The sequence below is a fragment of the Rhipicephalus microplus genome, chromosome 9 (genome assembly GCF_043290135.1).
Source record: "Rhipicephalus microplus isolate Deutch F79 chromosome 9, USDA_Rmic, whole genome shotgun sequence".
NCBI classification, from domain to species: Eukaryota; Metazoa; Arthropoda; class Arachnida; order Ixodida; family Ixodidae; genus Rhipicephalus; species Rhipicephalus microplus.
In genome coordinates this window covers 89,400,569-89,406,568 of record NC_134708.1, presented here as the reverse complement: position 1 = coordinate 89,406,568, position 6,000 = coordinate 89,400,569, and positions in this window count along the sequence as shown.

The following is a 6,000-nucleotide window of genomic DNA, read 5'->3' as shown; positions in this document are numbered from 1 at the left end:
CATGTCTTCGCTCACAATACTCCTGTCCTGGCCTCAAACAGTAGAGACATACCCCGAGTATTATCATAGATCCTTTCCTTGGCAATTTCCCACTTGAAAGTTTGATAGATCTCCAGTGCGGACTTTTTATTCATGCCGATTCTCCCCATGTCAGCCCCCTTTTCCTTCACCTTCTTCTTAACCGATAGTTCTTTTTGGTTTGGCCCCCTGCTGTTTTATAAGAATTTACCCGTCAATTTTCTGGTTCGCTTCCTTCATTATGTATACATTCTTCATGTACATGTACCTTAAAACCTTCCTGGCCCGACGCTCCTCCCCAATTTCTCTGAATCAATTACCAAATATTCTCTTGCTGCTAGCTTCCCGCCTTCAAACGATGTCAATCCTATATTACCTTGTACTTCCATAATTGAAGTGCTCCCGTGAGCTCCTAAAGCAAGCCTACGTATTCCACGTTGCTTTACTTTTAATTTTTCTTCAACCTCTGATATTATGCACACAACCGCTATGCCAAACGTCAGACCAGGAATCATGACCCCTTACCATATTCCTCTCAGAACATCATACCAGTTGTCATTCCACAGAGCCCTACTTTTCATCACTGCTGCATTGTTGTTACCTTTATTTGTGCGTATATATCGTGTTCCATTAGGTACTCGGTCCCATTGCTTATACATACGCCAAGATATTTGTATTTATCTGTTATCTCTAGCGTGACCTCATGTATCCTTACCTCACTACCTTCATTATCATTAAAAATTATGCCTGCTGATTTCTCTTACTGAATATGAAATCAAAGCTCTCGCTCTCATTACCGCAGATGTCCATCAATCTTTGCAAATCATCCTTTTTGTCGGCCATTAGCACTATATCATCTGTGAACATCAATGCTGGAAGTGCCTGTTCAATGAGTTTTCCTTGTTTGACGAAAGAACGGTTGAAGCCAAGTCCACTTCCATCCAATTCGGCCCCTAATACTTGTAGGGACATCATGAATAACAAGGATGACACAGGACACCCCTGCCTAAGCCCCCGTTTTACCTCTGTGGGCTTGCATACCTGTTTTTCCCACATTATACTACCTTGTTACATTTATATGTATCCTTTAAAAGATTAGTGACTACATCTTCTATGCCTAGTGTGTCCAGTATTCCCCACACTTCCTCTTGAACCACGCTATCGCATGCACCCTTGATATCCAAAAATGCTAGCAGCAGGGGCCTGTGTTATTTTTATGCTATTTCTATGCACTGCGTCAGTGAGAAGAGATTGTCTTCCAACCTCCTGTGTTTCCTAAACCCATTCTGCAGTTTCCCAAGCACTCCCGCATTCTCTATCCATGCCTGGAGTCATTCCTTTATAATCTGCAACGCCAGCCTGTAGACCACTGATGTCACTGTTATAGGATGGTAATTGTGTATGTCAGCTTTGTCCCCCTTTCTTTTATAGATCATGCTCATCCTGCTAAGTTTTCATTCATCGGGGACTTCACCATCGATTATTGTTTTGCTCACTGCCTCTCTCAAAGTCTGTTTAGACTTCGGACCTAATGTCTTTATCAACATAATTAGAAGGTCATCTGGTCCTTTCAATGTACTACTAGAAACCCTCTTCGCAGCCCTTTCCCACCCTCGTTGTGAATATGGAGCCATTGCACCACTTGAGCCATCCTTGTCTATTGTGGTGCATAAGGCACTTCTTCGTTGAAAATTTTCTGTCACCCTTGTTTTTATATAATTAATAGCTTCGTCCCCTTCTAGCCTAGCACCTTGAGCTGTAGTCATGAACCTCTGTTCTAGGCTTGTCTTATTTCTCAAGGAGTTTAGGTGGTTTCAAAATTTTGCAGCTGCCTTTCTATTCTTTTATGTACTTCTGCCAGCCACTGAGCCCCCTTTCTTCTAATCTTTTCATTGATCAGAAGGAATGCTTCCCTTCTGCAGCTTAGAATGATGTCCCATTTTCTTCCAACATCATCTGTCGGTTCACTCGCTGCCTAGCATGTCTGTGTTCCCTAGAGGCTGCCTGACATTTTGCTATGGCTCTCCTAACTTCCTCATCTCACCAACTTTTTGGTTTGTGTCTTCTTTTCCGGGGTGACTTGTCACGTGCCTTACCAAGCTCTAGCTCAAACAGTCTAATTAGAGTCGTGTATGTCCACACTGTTTTATTATCCTCAGGGATTACTTTCTCATTTTGTTTAGTAGCCATTTCTATTTGCGTTTCTGAATAAAAAGTTTCGTGTAGTTGCTCATCTCGTCTCCTTCCCAGTTTCATTGCTCTTCCAAAACGTAGCTTGATAGGTTTATGATCACTACCCAGACTTCTCGAGCCACATTCATATATGTGCATTCTCCTGAACCTACCGTAATCCCATGTGAAATCACTGCATAATCTATCGTCAACTGCAGCCTTCCTACCTCCAATCTTATTTGCCCTTCCCACTTCTACGTACTGTTGAAAATGATCAAATCTTGCCTTCAACACATATCTATGATCATTTCACCTGTTGGGTCAGTGTATCCATCTATATATTCGATGTGCGCATCCGTATCTCCTAGTATAATAATCTCGCAGTCCCCTTCTAATTCCTCAATGTCCTTTATTATACACTCTGCCATTAGTGGTTTTTCTCTCTGGCCTTTCCTCCCATCCACAAGTACACCAATCCATCTAGCCAGCTACTTTCCATCTTCACCATAAATGTTTCATGCATCCCTGCTTGACTCTTGGCCAACCTATACTTTTATGTATGAGTGCACCAATTCCACCCCCCTTTTTGCTGCCTTCCGTTCTATTGAAATATTCCTATACATAGTCCGGAATACAAGATGGTTGCTCCATAATCCGAAGATGTGTCTCCACAACCCCATATATAATTAGCTCCTCCTGCCTCAACCGATCTTCTATCTCTTCCCACTTTAACCTATTCCTGCCACCCTGCATGTTAATAAAGCCTCTGTCTGACTTAGCTCAGCCCTTGTGCTTACGTCGATTTCTTCTCCTACGGACTCCTTGTGGCTTGAATATTTCTGCCCTTTTAGAACCGTCTTTTTCTACACTGTTGGCCTCAAGGCTCTGGGTCCCATTAAAAATGTTGTGGCTTGACGACCCACCATATTACTGACCCTCCTGCTCGTCGCACAACTATAGTGCATGCCATCCTGTGCAAAGGGGCGAGCGCCGGGCTCGTACGCGTATTGGTTCACTTTTATTACGCTGTATCCGAGTTGCTGGCTCATACCCTTGATCACACAGTTGGTCTCCACTGTCCTTCTTTCAATCTCATGAGACTGCCCCCAAACCTCTGGGACTGTGCATATGGTCCCATGCACACTCCCAGAAGCTTCTCAGAGCATACGCATCTCATCCTTTAACTGTCTCTGAAGATTCTGATCCTTGCCCTTTAACGCATCATTGAGCTTAGCATAAATTATGACGAGATTTTGCCCTCCATGCTGTCCTCTATAACCTCCTGAGCTTTGGCCAGTACATCCACCATGCTCTTCCCTGACTGGGCCTCCACGCATACTCTACCATCTTCCTTCACTGTCGTGAAGACGCCATACCTAACACTGGCCACGTTAGAATCCCCCACCTCTAGGACCCTTCTACGCTCCAATCGCTGGCTTCCTGTTTGTGATGACGCCCCTGTTTGATTCACCTGTTTCTGTCCCTGCCGTCTGTCCTGTGTTCTTGCCCTGCTCGAAAACTGCCGCGCCACCGAGCTGTATGTTCTCGGAGCTTCCGTGCTGTGGCCAGACACTGCGGCCCCCTGGCCTCCCTTCTCGCCTGCTCCTCCCCGCCTGTCACCTCCTCCGCTACCCACGCCTTTCATCTCACACTGCTCGAGGCCGGGGCACAGCGCCATTAGCTCCTTCACCAGCTGCTCGAGCTTGGTCCGCCTTTCACGTTCTTTTCGAAGGTCGCCTTTCATTTGCTCTAATAGGCTGGTGGTCGCCTCCTCCCGCTCACGCGACGCTCCGAGATGTTTTTGAGTTCTACCCTCTACTCCTGTTCCGCCCCAAGCTCCTCCTGAAGCCCCTCGATGCTAGCCTCCATGCGCTGCACGGCCGCCTTCAAATTCTCGCACAGCCTGCACGCAAAGCTCGCCTTCTGCACGTCGGCCCAACTCGAGAATTCTGTCTCGCCTAAGTAGCACCAGCGCTTACATTCTTCGCATTGCACCAGCTCACTCTCGCCCGTGGTTTTCCTAGCCTCCTGAGCCATCACCCGCCCGACCATCGGACCAAATGCCCAACAGCCTTAAGTTCAACCCTAATCTTGCTATCCAGCCGCCCCCACCACTTCTCCTATCTCAACAACTGTTGGAAGCTGCCGCCTACACCACAAACACGTGTTCGATTTCGCTAGTGGCCTCTCACTATCAGGATAGCGCCCTATTGAATGCCCTCTACAGGCTGTGAAAGTTGCGAATTGCGACTTGCCCTTCCTACGACTGAACGCAACGCCGACAATTCAGAGAACTGTGTAGCCGCTCTGGACTCGCGGTTTCCAGATTTGGAAACGTTCTTTACAGAACAACTTCAAGACCGTAGTTTGGCTCTTTTTTTCTTATCTGCCATCGAGGAGCCCCATCAGTTTGCATTCGTCATGCAGAATGACAATCTGTGTAAGAGAAATTTTGCTGCAAACGGGGCCCGCCTACTGTTGGTTGTCCCCAAATCTTTTCGACCCAACGTGCTGCAAGCTATGCACAACGATCCAACATCGGGGCATATGGGGTTTGTCAAGACCTATTACTGCACACTGGAACGTTTCTACTAGCCCCGCATATGCGTCAAGCTACAAATAAATATGTAGCCAGTTGTGAGCATTGTCAACGATAGAAAACTTCAAGAAGTGCGCCGCAAAATTTTCTCCATCCCATAACGCTTCCAAGTGTTTGTTCCTTTTGAGGTCGTTGGTATTGACTTGATCGGCCCTTTTCCACGATCGATCACTGGGAACCGCTAGATTATAATCTGTGTTGACCACCTCACTCGGTATGCTGAAACCGCAGCGATCTCTGCTGCAATAACCGATCTCGTTTTTGACTTCCTACTACGCTACGTCATCCTTTGGCAAACGTCCCCTCGTGCCATAATCAGCGACCGTGTCCGGCAGTTTCTAGCCGACGTCATGGAAGAGTTTTTTCGCTGGTCCGCTTCCCAAATTCATCCCGCCACTTCGTATCATCCACATGCAGACCAATGGTCTAACTGAGCGTGTTTACGAGACGCTGGTTAACATGCTCGCAATGTACATCAATTCTGAGTATAAAAACTGGGACGCAGTTTTGTCGTTTATGACTTACGCATACAACACTGCGCTACAAAAGACCACCAGCTTTAGCCCATTTTGTCTTCTCTACATCCGTGGGCCTCGGACGACCCTCAACGCAATACTCCCGTTTTCCGAGCAAGTAAGCCCCTCCCTTGCAGAGACACTCTATCACGCAGAGGAGGCACGGCACATTGCGAATCTCTGAACTTTCGCAGCCCAAGACCGTTCAAAGGCTCGCTACGACAAGCGACATCGACGTGTGTCGTACAGCGAAGGAGATATGGTGTGGCTGTGGACTCCATACCGCAAGCATAGCTTGTATCGAATGTTCTTCGCCTGCTATAGCAGTTCCTTTTATGTTTTGTCCCGTCTTAGTGACGTTACGTACGTGATATCACGCCTCACATCTTCTGGTCATCGCTCCAGAAAAACTGACGTTGTACATGTCGCCCGGTTGAAGAAATAGCTACGCGCGACACTAACTCGCCCAGTGGCCATCGTCTGCAATGGGGGAAATGGTACGAGACCTTCGTCGAAGTGGAAAACAGGAGACTGAAGTGACTGCGTTCGTTGCCAGGCTTTGTTCTGCGACCATCGATCATCCCACCTGCACAATAAACATCTCCCACCGTAACACTATTTAGAGCTTTAAATTTCGAATTCCCTCTAATCAGCTTGACAGCCTGCCCTGGCCTAAATTAAATTAAAGAGGAGGCA